This window comes from Conger conger, chromosome 3, assembly GCF_963514075.1.
Source record: "Conger conger chromosome 3, fConCon1.1, whole genome shotgun sequence".
NCBI classification, from domain to species: Eukaryota; Metazoa; Chordata; class Actinopteri; order Anguilliformes; family Congridae; genus Conger; species Conger conger.
The window spans coordinates 6,246,958-6,264,373 of NC_083762.1; the positions used below are offsets into that span (position 1 = coordinate 6,246,958).

Consider the following 17,416-nt stretch of genomic DNA (forward strand, 5'->3'; position numbering starts at 1 on the left):
GTCTCAACAGGTGCTGATTTTAAGGTGAAAACAAAAACCAGCAGACCCAGTAGCTCTCCAGGACCAGGGTTGGAGAGCCCTGCTGTAGCCCGTCTACATTGTGGAATCCCTTCATGAAGCCCAACATCCTGTCTTTATCCCAAAACGTCAACAATCGAATCGGGCTAACCGAGTTAGCGACGTGTATGAAACAGGGCCCATGCCCAGTGTGAGGCATTAACCGAGTACTGTACATGTCCACCAGACGAGGTAAATGAAAACCAATGCCCCATGTGAGGATCGAACTCACGACCTTCAGATTATGAGACTGATGCGCTGCCTACTGCGCTAACGAGGCCAGTAACCGGGAAAATCACAGTACCCGTCAAACGTCACCTACATACTTAACCACTGGCAGCAGGAGCTAACAGTGTCACATGTTTCACCCAGCAAAGGAGACAAATTTTGCTTTATTATTGTATTTGATTTCATTTAATATTTTTGTATCTTTGTCCTACTCTGCAAGCTCCAGCAATAGGCAACAGTCTCATGGTCTGAAGGTCGTGAGTTTGATCCTTACCCAGGTCATTTCTGTTTTGAAATGTTACTGCATCTGGTCCGTTTTGAAGTGTACATGCTAGTGTAACCGAAAAACTAGGCGATGGTGGTATAGTGATGAGCATAGCTGCCTTCCAAGCAGTTGACCTGGGTTCGATTCCCGGCCATCGCATTCCTGTAGTTTTCGCAAGGGTGGCCTGTATTCTAGTGGTTCAGGTACATGACAGGGACATTGGTTGTTCGAATCTCTGGTGTAGCCACGATAAGATCCACTCAGCCATTGGGCCCTTGAGCAAGGCCCTTAACCCTGCATTTCTCCAGCGGAGGATTGTCTCCTGCTTAGTCTAATCAACTGTACGTCTCTCTGGATAAGAGCGTCTGCCAAATGCCAGAGTGAGGCGATGGTGGTATAGTGGTGAGCATAGCTGCCTTCCAAGCAGTTGACGTGGGTTCGATTCCCGGCCATCGCATTCCTGTAGTTTTCGCAAGGGTGGCCTGTATTCTAGTGGTTCAGGTACATGACACGGTCATTGGTTGTTCGAATCTCTGGTGTTGCCACGATAAGATCCACTCAGCCATTGGGCCCTTGAGCAAGGCCCTTAACCCTGCATTTCTCCAGCGGAGGATTGTCTCCTGCTTAGTCTAATCAACTGTACGTCTCTCTGGATAAGAGCGTCTGCCAAATGCCAGAGTGAGGCGATGGTGGTATAGTGGTGAGCATAGCTGCCTTCCAAGCAGTTGACCCGGGTTCTATTCCCGGCCATCGCATTCCTGTACTTTTCGCAAGGGTGGCCTGTATTCTACTGGTTAAAATACCTGACAGGGACATTGGTTGTTCGAATCTCTGGTGTAGCCACGATAAGATCCACGCAGCCGTTGGGCCCTTGAACAAGGCCCTTAACCCTGCATTTCTCCAGCGGAGGATTGTCTCCTGCTTAGTCTAATCAACTGTACGTCTCTCTGGATAAGAGCGTCTGCCAAATGCCAGAGTGAGGCGATGGTGGTATAGTGGTGAGCATAGCTGCCTTCCAAGCAGTTGACCCGGCCATCGCATTCCTGTAGTTTTCGCAAGGGTGGCCTGTATTCTAGTGGTTCAGGTACATGACAGGGTCATTGGTTGTTCGAATCTCTGGTGTTGCCACGATAAGATCCACTCAGCCATTGGGCCCTTGAGCAAGGCCCTTAACCCTGCATTTCTCCAGGGGAGGATTGTCTCCTGCTTAGTCTAATCAACTGTACGTCTCTCTGGATAAGAGCGTCTGCCAAATGCCGGAGTGAGGCGATGGTGGTATAGTGGTGAGCATAGCTGCCTTCCAAGCAGTTGACCCGGGTTCTATTCCCGGCCATCGCATTCCTGTACTTTTCGCAAGGGTGGCCTGTATTCTACTGGTTAAGGTACCTGACAGGGACATTGGTTGTTCGAATCTCTGGTGTAGCCACGATAAGATCCACGCAGCCGTTGGGCCCTTGAACAAGGCCCTTAACCCTGCATTTCTCCAGGGGAGGATTGTCTCCTGCTTAGTCTAATCAACTGTACGTCTCTCTGGATAAGAGCGTCTGCTAAGCGCCAGTGTGGGGCGATGGTGGTATAGTGGTGAGCATAGCTGCCTTCCAAGCAGTTGACCCGGGTTCGATTCCCGGCCATCGCATTCCTGTAGTTTTCGCAAGGGTGGCCTGTATTCTAGTGGTTCAGGTACATGACAGGGACATTGGTTGTTCGAATCTCTGGTGTAGCCACGATAAGATCCACTCAGCCATTGGGCCCTTGAGCAAGGCCCTTAACCCTGCATTTCTCAAGCGGAGGATTGTCTCCTGCTTAGTCTAATCAACTGTACGTCTCACTGGATAAGAGCGTCTGCCAAATGCCAGAGTGAGGCGATGGTGGTATAGTGGTGAGCATAGCTGCCTTCCAAGCAGTTGACCCGGGTTCGATTCCCGGCCATCGCATTCCTGTAGTTTTCGCAAGGGTGGCCTGTATTCTAGTGGTTCAGGTACATGACAGGGACATTGGTTGTTCGAATATCTGGTGTTGCCACGATAAGATCCACTCAGCCATTGGGCCCTTGAGCAAGGCCCTTAACCCTGCATTTCTCCAGGGGAGGATTGTCTCCTGCTTAGTCTAATCAACTGTACGTCTCTCTGGATAAGAGCGTCTGCCAAATGCCAGACTGAGGCGATGGTGGTATAGTGGTGAGCATAGCTGCCTTCCAAGCAGTTGACCTGGGTTCGATTCCCGGCCATCGCATTCCTGTAGTTTTCGCAAGGGTGGCCTGTATTCTAGTGGTTCAGGTACATGACAGGGACATTGGTTGTTCGAATCTCTGGTGTAGCCACGATAAGATCCACTCAGCCATTGGGCCCTTGAGCAAGGCCCTTAACCCTGCATTTCTCCAGGGGAGGATTGTCTCCTGCTTAGTCTAATCAACTGTACGTCTCTCTGGATAAGAGCGTCCGCTAAGCGCCAGTGTGGGGCGATGGTGGTATAGTGGTGAGCATAGCTGCCTTCCAAGCAGTTGACCCGGGTTCGATTCCCGGCCATCGCATTCCTGTAGTTGTCGCAAGGGTGGCCTGTATTCTAGTGGTTCAGGTACATGACAGGGACATTGGTTGTTCGAATCTCTGGTGTAGCCACGATAAGATCCACTCAGCCATTGGGCCCTTGAGCAAGGCCCTTAACCCTGCATTTCTCCAGCGGAGGATTGTCTCCTGTTTAGTCTAATCAACTGTACGTCTCACTGGATAAGAGCGTCTGCCAAATGCCAGAGTGAGGCGATGGTGGTATAGTGGTGAGCATAGCTGCCTTCCAAGCAGTTGACCCGGTTTCGATTCTCGGCCATCGCATTCCTGTACTTTTCGCAAGGGTGGCCTGTATTCTACTGGTTAAGGTACCTGACAGGGACATTGTTTGTTCGAATCTCTGGTGTAGCCACGATAAGATCCACGCAGCCGTTGGGCCCTTGAACAAGGCCCTTAACCCTGCATTTCTCCAGGGGAGGATTGTCTCCTGCTTAGTCTAATCAACTGTACGTCTCTCTGGATAAGAGCGTCTGCTAAACGCCAGTGTGGGGCGATGGTGGTATAGTGGTGAGCATAGCTGCCTTCCAAGCAGTTGACCCGGGTTCGATTCCCGGCCATCGCATTCCTGTAGTTTTCGCAAGGGTGGCCTGTATTCTAGTGGTTCAGGTACATGACAGGGACATTGGTTGTTCGAATCTCTGGTGTAGCCACGATAAGATCCACTCAGCCATTGGGCCCTTGAGCAAGGCCCTTAACCCTGCATTTCTCCAGCGGAGGATTGTCTCCTGTTTAGTCTAATCAACTGTACGTCTCACTGGATAAGAGCGTCTGCCAAATGCCAGAGCGAGGCGATGGTGGTATAGTGGTGAGCATAGCTGCCTTCCAAGCAGTTGACCCGGTTTCGATTCTCGGCCATCGCATTCCTGTACTTTTCGCAAGGGTGGCCTGTATTCTACTGGTTAAGGTACCTGACAGGGACATTGTTTGTTCGAATCTCTGGTGTAGCCACGATAAGATCCACGCAGCCGTTGGGCCCTTGAACAAGGCCCTTAACCCTGCATTTCTCCAGGGGAGGATTGTCTCCTGCTTAGTCTAATCAACTGTACGTCTCTCTGGATAAGAGCGTCTGCTAAACGCCAGTGTGGGGCGATGGTGGTATAGTGGTGAGCATAGCTGCCTTCCAAGCAGTTGACCCGGGTTCGATTCCCGGCCATCGCATTCCTGTAGTTTTCGCAAGGGTGGCCTGTATTCTAGTGGTTCAGGTACATGACAGGGACATTGGTTGTTCGAATCTCTGGTGTAGCCACGATAAGATCCACTCAGCCATTGGGCCCTTGAGCAAGGCCCTTAACCCTGCATTTCTCCAGCGGAGGATTGTCTCCTGCTTAGTCTAATCAACTGTACGTCTCACTGGATAAGAGCGTCTGCCAAATGCCAGAGTGAGGCGATGGTGGTATAGTGGTGAGCATAGCTGCCTTCCAAGCAGTTGACCCGGGTTCGATTCCCGGCCATCGCATTCCTGTAGTTTTCGCAAGGGTGGCCTGTATTCTAGTGGTTCAGGTACATGACAGGGACATTGGTTGTTCGAATCTCTGGTGTAGCCACGATAAGATCCACTCAGCCATTGGGCCCTTGAGCAAGGCCCTTAACCCTGCATTTCTCCAGGGGAGGATTGTCTCCTGCTTAGTCTAATCAACTGTACGTCTCTCTGGATAAGAGCGTCTGCCAAATGCCAGACTGAGGCGATGGTGGTATAGTGGTGAGCATAGCTGCCTTCCAAGCAGTTGACCCGGGTTCGATTCCCGGCCATCGCATTCCTGTACTTTTCGCAAGGGTGGCCTGTATTCTACTGGTTAAGGTACCTGACAGGGACATTGGTTGTTCGAATCTCTGGTGTAGCCACGATAAGATCCACGCAGCCGTTGGGCCCTTGAACAAGGCCCTTAACCCTGCATTTCTCCAGGGGAGGATTGTCTCCTGCTTAGTCTAATCAACTGTACGTCTCTCTGGATAAGAGCGTCCGCTAAGCGCCAGTGTGGGGCGATGGTGGTATAGTGGTGAGCATAGCTGCCTTCCAAGCAGTTGACCCGGGTTCGATTCCCGGCCATCGCATTCCTGTAGTTGTCGCAAGGGTGGCCTGTATTCTAGTGGTTCAGGTACATGACAGGGACATTGGTTGTTCGAATCTCTGGTGTAGCCACGATAAGATCCACTCAGCCATTGGGCCCTTGAGCAAGGCCCTTAACCCTGCATTTCTCCAGCGGAGGATTGTCTCCTGCTTAGTCTAATCAACTGTACGTCTCACTGGATAAGAGCGTCTGCCAAATGCCAGAGTGAGGCGATGGTGGTATAGTGGTGAGCATAGCTGCCTTCCAAGCAGTTGACCCGGTTTCGATTCCCGGCCATCGCATTCCTGTACTTTTCGCAAGGGTGGCCTGTATTCTACTGGTTAAGGTACCTGACAGGGACATTGGTTGTTCGAATCTCTGGTGTAGCCACGATAAGATCCACGCAGCCGTTGGGCCCTTGAACAAGGCCCTTAACCCTGCATTTCTCTAGGGGAGGATTGTCTCCTTCTTAGTCTAATCAACTGTACGTCTCTCTGGATAAGAGCGTCTGCTAAGCGCCAGTGTGGGGCCATGGTGGTATAGTGGTGAGCATAGCTGCCTTCCAAGCAGTTGACCCGGGTTCGATTCCCGGCCATCGCATTCCTGTAGTTTTCGCAAGGGTGGCCTGTATTCTAGTGGTTCAGGTACATGACAGGGACATTGGTTGTTCGAATCTCTGGTGTAGCCACGATAAGATCCACTCAGCCATTGGGCCCTTGAGCAAGGCCCTTAACCCTGCATTTCTCCAGCGGAGGATTGTCTCCTGCTTAGTCTAATCAACTGTACGTCTCTCTGGATAAGAGCGTCTGCCAAATGCCAGAGTGAGGCGATGGTGGTATAGTGGTGAGCATAGCTGCCTTCCAAGCAGTTGACCCGGGTTCGATTCCCGGCCATCGCATTCCTGTACTTTTCGCATTGTGGCCTGTATTCTACTGGTTAAGGTACCTGACAGGGACATTGGTTGTTCGAATCTCTGGTGTAGCCACGATAAGATCCACGCAGCCGTTGGGCCCTTGAACAAGGCCCTTAACCCTGCATTTCTCCAGGGGAGGATTGTCTCCTGCTTAGTCTAATCAACTGTACGTCTCTCTGGATAAGAGCGTCTGCTAAGCGCCAGTGTGGGGCGATGGTGGTATAGTGGTGAGCATAGCTGCCTTCCAAGCAGTTGACCCGGGTTCGATTCCTGGCCATCGCATTCCTGTAATTTTCGCAAGGGTGGCCTGTATTCTAGTGGTTCAGGTACATGATAGGGACATTGGTTGTTCGAATCTCTGGTGTAGCCACGATAAGATCCACGCAGCCGTTGGGCCCTTGAGCAAGGCCCTTAACCCTGCATTTCTCCAGGGGAGGATTGTCTCCTGCTTAGTCTAATCAACTGTACGTCTCACTGGATAAGAGCGTCTGCCAAATGCCAGAGTGAGGCGATGGTGGTATAGTGGTGAGCATAGCTGCCTTCCAAGCAGTTGACCCGGGTTCGATTCCCGGCCATCGCATTCCTGTGATTTTCGCAAGGGTGGCCTGTATTCTAGTGGTTAAGGTACATGACAGGGACATTGGTTGTTCGAATCTCTGGTGTAGCCACGATAAGATCCACGCAGCAGTTGGGCCCTTGAGCAAGGCCCTTAACCCTGCATTTCTCCCGGGGAGGATTTTCTCCTGCTTAGTCTAATCAACTGTACGTCTCTCGGGATAAGAGCGTCTGCCAAATGCCAGTGTGAGGCGATGGTGGTATAGTGGTGAGCATAGCTGCCTTCCAAGCAGTTGACCCGGGTTCGATTCCCGGCCATCGCATTCCTGTAATTTTCGCAAGGGCGGCCTGTATTCTAGTGGTTAAGGTACGTCACTGGGACATTGGTTGTTTGAATCTCTGGTGTAGCCACGGTAAGATCCACACAGCCGTTGGGCCCTTGAGCAAGGCCCTTAACCCTGCATTTCCCCAGGGGAGGATTGTCTCCTGCTTAGTCTAATCAACTGTACGTCTCTCTGGGTAAGAGCGTCTGCCAAATGCCATTAACGTAATGGTAAACAAAAACGTAATGCCCTGTGTGACGATCAAACTCGCAACCTTCAGATTATGAGATTGACGCGCTGCGTACTGCACTGACGAGGCCCGTAACCTAGGCGCTCACAGTGTCGGGCAAACGTCCCCTACATGCCTGACCATTGGCAGCATCAGATATGCTCTGACCCAGTCATCTGACCCTAACGATTTGGGCAGGCTGAATGTGCAGGGGTGTGTCAAGGTTTCTGTAGTGTAGTGGTTGTCACGTTAGCCTAACACGCGAAAGGTCCTCTGCCAGAAACCGGCAGAAACACGTTTTAACCTGTTGAACCATGTTTTATCCGTGTCCATCTGTCAGAGCAGTGGTTCCCAAACTCAGTCCTGGGCCCCCCTGCGTATGCTGGCTTTCCTTCCAACCTCATTTGCAATCCCAGTGTTTTAACCCCTTCGCGCAACCCTCACCCTTTTTGCAGTGTTCTAGGCTTTACAACTCCAGGGATGAGCCTCACAGAAACTTGAAAAAAGTACCATTTACAATACCAAATGGATGTTGTTTATTATCATAATTTAGGCATAAATAAAGTGCTACACATACGAAACAAAGTAGGTGAAAAAATCTGAGATATGGACAGAACTACTGTGCATTGCGGTAAGTCATTTTCGTTGTTTTGACTCATGAAACTCAATTCTACATCATTTCCAAGTGGGAATGAAAATGTTTTCAACAGCATAGGGTCTTAAAATATCTAGGGGTCCGAAAACCTCTCCAAGCAAGAAGAAAATGTTTTTTAATTATGTGCAGAGTAACAACGAAAACCAGCAGACCGTGTAGCCCGTCTATATTGTGGAATCCCTTCATGAAGCCCAACATCCTGTCTTTATCCCAAAACGTCAACAATCGAATCGGGCTAACCGAGTTAGCGACGTGTATGAAACAGGGCCCATGCCCAGTGCGAGGCATTAACCGAGTACTGTACATGTCCACCAGACCAGGTGAATGAAAACCAATGCCCCATGTGAGGATCGAACTCACGACCTTCAGATTATGAGACTGACGCGCTGCCTACTGCGCTAACGAGGCCAGTAACCAGGAAGACCACAGTGCCCGTCAAACGTCACCTACATACTTAACCACTGGCAGGAGGAGCTAACAGTGTCACATGTTTCACCCAGCAAAGGAGACAAATTTTGCTTTATTATTGTATTTGATTTCATTTAATATTGTTGTATCTTTGTCCTACTCTGCAAGCTGCAGCAATAGGCAACAGTCTCATGGTCTGAAGGTCGTGAGTTTGATCCTTACGCAGGTCATTTCTGTTTTGAAATGTTACTGCATCTGGTCCGTTTTGAAGTATACATGCTAGTGTAGCCAAAAAAGTAGGCGATGGTGGTATAGTGGTGAGCATAGCTGCCTTCCAAGCAGTTGACCTGGGTTCGATTCCCGGCCATTGCATTCCTGTAATTTTCGCAAGGGTGGCCTGTATTCTAGTGGTTAAGGTACATGACAGGGACATTGGTTGTTCTAATCTCTGGTGTTGCCACGAAAAGATCCACGCAGCCGTTGGGCCCTTGAGCAAGGCCCTTAACCCTGCATTTCTCCAGGGGAGGATTGTCTCCTGCTTTGTCTAATCAACTGTACGTCTCTCTGGATAAGAGCGTCTGCTAAATGCCAGTGTGGGGCGATGGTGGTATAGTGGTGAGCATAGCTGCCTTCCAAGCAGTTGACCCGGGTTCGATTCCCGGCCATCGCATTCCTGTGATTTTCGCAAGGGTGGCCTGTATTCTAGTGGTTAAGGTACATGACAGGGACATTGGTTTTTCGAATCTCTGGTGTAGCCACGATAAGATCCACGCAGCCGTTGGGCCCTTGAGCAAGGCCCTTAACCCTGCATTTCTCCAGGGGAGGATTGTCTCCTGCTTAGTCTAATCAACTGTACGTCTCTCTGGATAAGAGCATCTGCTAAATGCCAGTGTCGGGCGATGGTGGTATAGTGGTGAGCATAGCTGCCTTCCAAGCAGTTGACCCGGGTTCGATTCCCGGCCATCGCATTCCAGTAATTTTCGCAAGGGTGGCCTGTATTCTAGTGGTTAAGGTACATGACAGGGACATTGGTTGTTCGAATCTCTGGTGTAGCCACGATGAGATCCACGCAGCCGTTGGGCCCTTGAGCAAGGCCCTTAACCCTGCATTTCTCCAGGGGAGGATTGTCTCCTGCTTAGTCTAATCAACTGTACGTCTCTCTGGATAAGAGCGTCTGCCAAACGCCAGTGTGAGGCGATGGTGGTATAGTGGTGAGCATAGCTGCCTTCCAAGCAGTTGACCCGGGTTCGATTCCCGGCCATCGCATTCCTGTAATTTTCGCAAGGGTGGCCTGTATTCTACTGGTTAAGGTACCTGACAGGGACATTGGTTGTTTGAATCTCTGGTGTAGCCACGGTAAGATCCACACAGCCGTTGTAGGTGAAAAAATCTGAGATATGGACAGAACTACTGTGCATTGCGGTAAGTCATTTTCGTTGTTTTGACTCATGAAACTCAATTCTACATCATTTCCAAGTGGGAATGAAAATGTTTTCAACAGCATAGGGTCTTAAAATATCTAGGGGTCCGAAAACCTCTCCAAGCAAGAAGAAAATGTTTTTTAATTATGTGCAGAGTAACAACGAAAACCAGCAGACCGTGTAGCCCGTCTATATTGTGGAATCCCTTCATGAAGCCGAACATCCTGTTTTTATCCCAAAACGTCAACAATCGAATCGGGCTAACCGAGTTAGCGACGTGTATGAAACAGGGCCCATGCCCAGTGCGAGGCATTAACCGAGTACTGTACATGTCCACCAGACCAGGTAAATGAAAACCAATGCCCCATGTGAGGATCGAACTCACGACCTTCAGATTATGAGACTGACGCGCTGCCTACTGCGCTAACGAGGCCAGTACCCAAGAAGACCACAGTGCCCGTCAAACGTCACCTACATACTTAACCACTGGCAGCTGGAGCTAACAGTGTCACATGTTTCACCCAGCAAAGGAGACAAATTCTGCTTTATTATTGTATTTGATTTCATTTAATATTGTTGTATCTTTGTCCTACTCTGCAAGCTGCAGCAATAGGCAACAGTCTCATGGTCTGAAGGTCGTGAGTTTGATCCTTACCCAGGTAATTTCTGTTTTGAAATGTTACTGCATCTGGTCCGTTTTGAAGTATACATGCTAGTGCAGCCAAAAAACTAGGCGATGGTGGTATAGTGGTGAGCATAGCTGCCTTCCAAGCAGTTGACCCGGGTTCGATTCCCGGCCATCGCATTCCTGTGATTTTCGCAAGGGTGGCCTGTATTCTAGTGGTTAAGGTACATGACAGGGACATTGGTTTTTCGAATCTCTGGTGTAGCCACGATAAGATCCACGCAGCCGTTGGGCCCTTGAGCAAGGCCCTTAACCCTGCATTTCTCCAGGGGAGGATTGTCTCCTGCTTAGTCTAATCAACTGTACGTCTCTCTGGATAAGAGCATCTGCTAAATGCCAGTGTCGGGCGATGGTGGTATAGTGGTGAGCATAGCTGCCTTCCAAGCAGTTGACCCGGGTTCGATTCCCGGCCATCGCATTCCAGTAATTTTCGCAAGGGTGGCCTGTATTCTAGTGGTTAAGGTATATGACAGGGACATTGGTTGTTCGAATCTCTGGTGTAGCCACGATGAGATCCACGCAGCCGTTGGGCCCTTGAGCAAGGCCCTTAACCCTGCATTTCTCCAGGGGAGGATTGTCTCCTGCTTAGTCTAATCAACTGTACGTCTCTCTGGATAAGAGCGTCTGCCAAACGCCAGTGTGAGGCGATGGTGGTATAGTGGTGAGCATAGCTGCCTTCCAAGCAGTTGACCCGGGTTCGATTCCCGGCCATCGCATTCCTGTAATTTTCGCAAGGGTGGCCTGTATTCTACTGGTTAAGGTACCTGACAGGGACATTGGTTGTTTGAATCTCTGGTGTAGCCACGGTAAGATCCACACAGCCGTTGTAGGTGAAAAAATCTGAGATATGGACAGAACTACTGTGCATTGCGGTAAGTCATTTTCGTTGTTTTGACTCATGAAACTCAATTCTACATCATTTCCAAGTGGGAATGAAAATGTTTTCAACAGCATAGGGTCTTAAAATATCTAGGGGTCCGAAAACCTCTCCAAGCAAGAAGAAAATGTTTTTTAATTATGTGCAGAGTAACAACGAAAACCAGCAGACCGTGTAGCCCGTCTATATTGTGGAATCCCTTCATGAAGCCGAACATCCTGTCTTTATCCCAAAACGTCAACAATCGAATCGGGCTAACCGAGTTAGCGACGTGTATGAAACAGGGCCCATGCCCAGTGCGAGGCATTAACCGAGTACTGTACATGTCCACCAGACCAGGTAAATGAAAACCAATGCCCCATGTGAGGATCGAACTCACGACCTTCAGATTATGAGACTGACGCGCTGCCTACTGCGCTAACGAGGCCAGTAACCGGGAAGACCACAGTGCCCGTCAAACGTCACCTACATACTTAACCACTGGCAGCAGGAGCTAACAGTGTCACATGTTTCACCCAGCAAAGGAGACAAATTTTGCTTTATTATTGTATTTGATTTCATTTAATATTGTTGTATCTTTGTCCTACTCTGCAAGCTGCAGCAATAGACAACAGTCTCATGGTCTGAAGGTCGTGAGTTTGATCCTTACCCAGGTCATTTCTGTTTTGAAATGTTACTGCATCTGGTCCGTTTTGAAGTGTACATGCTAGTGTAGCCGAAAAACTGGGCGATGGTGGTATAGTGGTGAGCATAGCTGCCTTCCAAGCAGTTGACCCGGGTTCGATTCCCGGCCATCGCATTCCTGTACTTTTCGCAAGGGTGGCCTGTATTCTACTGGTTAAGGTACCTGACAGGGACATTGGTTGTTCGAATCTCTGGTGTAGCCACGATAAGATCCACGCAGCCGTTGGGCCCTTGAGCAAGGCCCTTAACCCTGCATTTCTCCAGGGGTGGATTGTCTCCTGCTTAGTCTAATCAACTGTACGTCTCTCTGGATAAGAGCGTCTGCCAAATGCCAGTAACGTAATGGTAAACAAAAACGTAATGCCCTGTGTGACGATCAAACTCACAACCTTCAGATTATGAGATTGACGCGCTGCCTACTGCACTGACGAGGCCCGTAACCTAGGCGCTCACAGTGTCGGGCAAACGTCCCCTACATGCCTGACCACTGGCAGCATCAGATATGCTCTGACCCAGTCATCTGACCCTAACGATTTGGGCAGGCTGAATGTGCAGGGGTGTGTCAAGGTTTCTGTAGTGTGGTGGTTGTCACGTTAGCCTAACACGCGAAAGGTCCTCTGCCTGAAACCGGGCAGAAACACGTTTTAACCTGTTGAACCATGTTTTATCCGTGTCCATCTGTCAGAGCAGTGGTTCCCAAACTCAGTCCTGGGCCCCCCTGCGTATGCTGGCTTTCCTTCCAACCTCATTTGCAATCCCAGTGTTTTAACCCCTTCGCGCAACCCTCACCCTTTTTGCAGTGTTCTAGGCTTTACAACTCCAGGGATGAGCCTCACAGAAACTTGAAAAAAGTACCATTTACAATACCAAATGGATGTTGTTTATTATCATAATTTAGGCATAAATAAAGTGCTACACATACGAAACAAAGTAGGTGAAAAAATCTGAGATATGGACAGAACTACTGTGCATTGCGGTAAGTCATTTTCGTTGTTTTGACTCATGAAACTCAATTCTACATCATTTCCAAGTGGGAATGAAAATGTTTTCAACAGCATAGGGTCTTAAAATATCTAGGGGTCCGAAAACCTCTCCAAGCAAGAAGAAAATGTTTTTTAATTATGTGCAGAGTAACAATGAAAACCAGCAGACCGTGTAGCCCGTCTATATTGTGGAATCCCTTCATGAAGCCCAACATCCTGTCTTTATCCCAAAACGTCAACAATCGAATCGGGCTAACCGAGTTAGCGACGTGTATGAAACAGGGCCCATGCCCAGTGCGAGGCATTAACCGAGTACTGTACATGTCCACCAGACCAGGTAAATGAAAACCAATGCCCCATGTGAGGATCGAACTCACGACCTTCAGATTATGAGACTGACGCGCAGCCTACTGCGCTAACGAGGCCAGTACCCAGGAACACCACAGTGCCCGTCAAACGTCACCTACATACTTAACCACTGGCAGCAGGAGCTAACAGTGTCACATGTTTCACCCAGCAAAGGAGACAAATTTTGCTTTATTATTGTATTTGATTTCATTTAATATTGTTGTATATTTGTCCTACTCTGCAAGCTGCAGCAATAGGCAACAGTCTCATGGTCTGAAGGTCGTGAGTTTGATCCTTACCCAGGTCATTTCTGTTTTGAAATGTTACTGCATCTGGTCCGTTTTGAAGTATACATGCTAGTGTAGGCAAAAAAATAGGCGATGGTGGTATAGTGGTGAGCATAGCGGCCTTCCAAGCAGTTGACCCGTGTTCGATTCCCGGCCATCGCATTCCCGTAATTTTCGCAAGGGTGGCCTGTATTCTAGTGGTTAAGGTACGTCACTGGGACGTTGGTTGTTTGAATCTCTGGTGTAGCCACGGTAAGATCCACACAGCCGTTGGGCCCTTGAGCAAGGCCCTTAACCCTGCATTTCACCAGGGGAGGATTGTCTCCTGCTTAGTCTAATCAACTGTACGTCTATCTGGGTAAGAGCGTCTGCCAAATGCCAGTAACGTAATGGTAAACAAAAACGTAATGCCCTGTGTGACGATCAAACTCACAACCTTCAGATTATGAGATTGACGCGCTGCCTACTGCACTGACGAGGCCCGTAACCTAGGCGCTCACAGTGTTGGGCAAACGTCCCCCACATGCCTGACCACTGGCAGCATCAGATATGCTCTGACCCAGTCATCTGACCCTAACGATTTGGGCAGGCTGAATGTGCAGGGGTGTGTCAAGGTTTCTGTAGTGTAGTGGTTGTCACGTTAGCCTAACACGCGAAAGGTCCTCTGCCTGAAACCGGGCAGAAACACGTTTTAACCTGTTGAACCATGTTTTATCCGTGTCCATCTGTCAGAGCAGTGGTTCCCAAACTCAGTCCTGGGCCCCCCTGCGTATGCTGGCTTTCCTTCCAACCTCATTTGCAATCCCAGTGTTTTAACCCCTTCGCGCAACCCTCACCCTTTTTGCAGTGTTCTAGGCTTTACAACTCCAGGGATGAGCCTCACAGAAACTTGAAAAAAGTACCATTTACAATACCAAATGGATGTTGTTTATTATCATAATTTAGGCATAAATAAAGTGCTACACATACGAAACAAAGTAGGTGAAAAAATCTGAGATATGGACAGAACTACTGTGCATTGCGGTAAGTCATTTTCGTTGTTTTGACTCATGAAACTCAATTCTACATCATTTCCAAGTGGGAATGAAAATGTTTTCAACAGCATAGGGTCTTAAAATATCTAGGGGTCCGAAAACCTCTCCAAGCAAGAAGAAAATGTTTTTTAATTATGTGCAGAGTAACAATGAAAACCAGCAGACCGTGTAGCCCGTCTATATTGTGGAATCCCTTCATGAAGCCCAACATCCTGTCTTTATCCCAAAACGTCAACAATCGAATCGGGCTAACCGAGTTAGCGACGTGTATGAAACAGGGCCCATGCCCAGTGCGAGGCATTAACCGAGTACTGTACATGTCCACCAGACCAGGTAAATGAAAACCAATGCCCCATGTGAGGATCGAACTCACGACCTTCAGATTATGAGACTGACGCGCTGCCTACTGCGCTAACGAGGCCAGTACCCAGGAAGACCACAGTGCCCGTCAAACGTCACCTACATACTTAACCACTGGCAGCAGGAGCTAACAGTGTCACATGTTTCACCCAGCAAAGGAGACAAATTTTGCTTTATTATTGTATTTGATTTCATTTAATATTGTTGTATATTTGTCCTACTCTGCAAGCTGCAGCAATAGGCAACAGTCTCATGGTCTGAAGGTCGTGAGTTTGATCCTTACCCAGGTCATTTCTGTTTTGAAATGTTACTGCATCTGGTCCGTTTTGAAGTATACATGCTAGTGTAGGCAAAAAAATAGGCGATGGTGGTATAGTGGTGAGCATAGCGGCCTTCCAAGCAGTTGACCCGTGTTCGATTCCCGGCCATCGCATTCCTGTAATTTTCGCAAGGGTGGCCTGTATTCTAGTGGTTAAGGTACGTCACTGGGACGTTGGTTGTTTGAATCTCTGGTGTAGCCACGGTAAGATCCACACAGCCGTTGGGCCCTTGAGCAAGGCCCTTAACCCTGCATTTCACCAGGGGAGGATTGTCTCCTGCTTAGTCTAATCAACTGTACGTCTATCTGGGTAAGAGCGTCTGCCAAATGCCAGTAACGTAATGGTAAACAAAAACGTAATGCCCTGTGTGACGATCAAACTCACAACCTTCAGATTATGAGATTGACGCGCTGCCTACTGCACTGACGAGGCCCGTAACCTAGGCGCTCACAGTGTCGGGCAAACGTCCCCTACATGCCTGACCACTGGCAGCATCAGATATGCTCTGACCCAGTCATCTGACCCTAACGATTTGGGCAGGCTGAATGTGCAGGGGTGTGTCAAGGTTTCTGTAGTGTAGTGGTTGTCACGTTAGCCTAACACGCGAAAGGTCCTCTGCCTGAAACCGGTCAGAAACACGTTTTAACCTGTTGAACCAGGTTTTATCCGTGTCCATCTATCAGAGCAGTGGTTCCCAAACTCAGTCCTGGGCCCCCCTGCGTATGCTGGCTTTCCTTCCAACCTCATTTGCAATCCCAGTGTTTTAACCCCTTCGCGCAACCCTCACCCTTTTTACAGTGTTCTAGGCTTTACAACTCCAGGGATGAGCCTCACAGAAACTTGAAAAAAGTACCATTTACAATACCAAATGGATGTTGTTTATTTTCATAATTTAGGCATAAATAAAGTGCTACACATACGAAACAAAGTAGGTGAAAAAATCTGAGATATGGACACTGTGCATTGCGGTAAGTCATTTTCGTTGTTTTGACTCATGAAACTCAATTCTACATCATTTCCAAGTGGGAATGAAAATGTTTTCAACAGCATAGGGTCTTAAAATATCTAGGGGTCCGAAAACCTCTCCAAGCAAGAAGAAAATGTTTTTTAATTATGTGCAGAGTAACAACGAAAACCAGCAGACCGTGTAGCCCGTCTATATTGTGGAATCCCTTCATGAAGCCCAACATCCTGTCTTTATCCCAAAACGTCAACAATCGAATGGGGCTAACCGAGTTAGCGACGTGTATGAAACAGGGCCCATGCCCAGTGCGAGGCATTAACCGAGTACTGTACATGTCCACCAGACCAGGTAAATGAAAACCAATGCCCCATGTGAGGATCGAACTCACGACTTTCAGATTATGAGACTGACGCGCTGCCTACTGCGCTAACGAGGCCAGTACCCAGGAAGACCACAGTGCCCGTCAAACGTCACCTACGTACTTAACCACTGGCAGCTGGAGCTAACAGTGTCACATGTTTCACCCAGCAAAGGAGACAAATTTTGCTTTATTATTGTATTTGATTTCATTTAATATTGTTATATCTTTGTCCTACTCTGCAAGCTGCAGCAATAGGCAACAGTCTCATGGTCTGAAGGTCGTGAGTTTGATCCTTACCCAGGTCATTTCTGTTTTGAAATGTTACTGCATCTGGTCCGTTTTGAAGTATACATGCTAGTGGGACCAAAAGTCTAGGTGATGGTGGTATAGTGGTGAGCATAGCTGCCTTCCAAGCAGTTGACCTGGGTTTGATTCCCGGCCATCGCATTCCTGTAATTTTCGCAAGGGCGGCCTGTATTCTAGTGGTTAAGGTACGTCACTGGGACATTGGTTGTTTGAATCTCTGGTGTAGCCACGGTAAGATCCACACAGCCGTTGGGCCCTTGAGCAAGGCCCTTAACCCTGCATTTCCCCAGGGGAGGATTGTCTCCTGCTTAGTCTAATCAACTGTACGTCTCTCTGGGTAAGAGCGTCTGCCAAATGCCAGTAACGTAATGGTAAACAAAAACGTAATGCCCTGTGTGACGATCAAACTCACAACCTTCAGATTATGAGATTGACGCGCTGCCTACTTCACTGACGAGGCCCGTAACCTAGGCGCTCACAGTGTCGGGCAAACGTCCCCTACATGCCTGACCACTGGCAGCATCAGATATGCTCTGACCCA

The 17,416-nt window shown here is 48.8% G+C and overlaps 7 non-coding genes across 7 annotated transcripts; all 7 read right to left on the minus strand.

Moving 5' to 3' along the window:
• Nucleotides 1-264: 264 nt before the first annotated feature.
• On the minus strand, nucleotides 265-337 carry trnam-cau (transfer RNA methionine (anticodon CAU)). The gene has a single exon. It is a non-coding gene; the product is annotated as a tRNA-Met (tRNA).
• A 7,835-nt stretch (nucleotides 338-8,172) lies between these two features.
• trnam-cau (transfer RNA methionine (anticodon CAU)) lies at nucleotides 8,173-8,245 on the minus strand. The gene has a single exon. It is a non-coding gene; the product is annotated as a tRNA-Met (tRNA).
• A 1,781-nt stretch (nucleotides 8,246-10,026) lies between these two features.
• On the minus strand, nucleotides 10,027-10,099 carry trnam-cau (transfer RNA methionine (anticodon CAU)). Its single transcript has one exon. It is a non-coding gene; the product is annotated as a tRNA-Met (tRNA).
• Nucleotides 10,100-11,582: 1,483 nt separating this feature from the next.
• Nucleotides 11,583-11,655, minus strand: trnam-cau (transfer RNA methionine (anticodon CAU)). Its single transcript has one exon. It is a non-coding gene; the product is annotated as a tRNA-Met (tRNA).
• A 1,592-nt stretch (nucleotides 11,656-13,247) lies between these two features.
• On the minus strand, nucleotides 13,248-13,320 carry trnam-cau (transfer RNA methionine (anticodon CAU)). Its single transcript has one exon. It is a non-coding gene; the product is annotated as a tRNA-Met (tRNA).
• Nucleotides 13,321-14,912: 1,592 nt separating this feature from the next.
• Nucleotides 14,913-14,985, minus strand: trnam-cau (transfer RNA methionine (anticodon CAU)). Its single transcript has one exon. It is a non-coding gene; the product is annotated as a tRNA-Met (tRNA).
• A 1,586-nt stretch (nucleotides 14,986-16,571) lies between these two features.
• Nucleotides 16,572-16,644, minus strand: trnam-cau (transfer RNA methionine (anticodon CAU)). The gene has a single exon. It is a non-coding gene; the product is annotated as a tRNA-Met (tRNA).
• Between the last annotated feature and the right edge of the window lie 772 nt (nucleotides 16,645-17,416).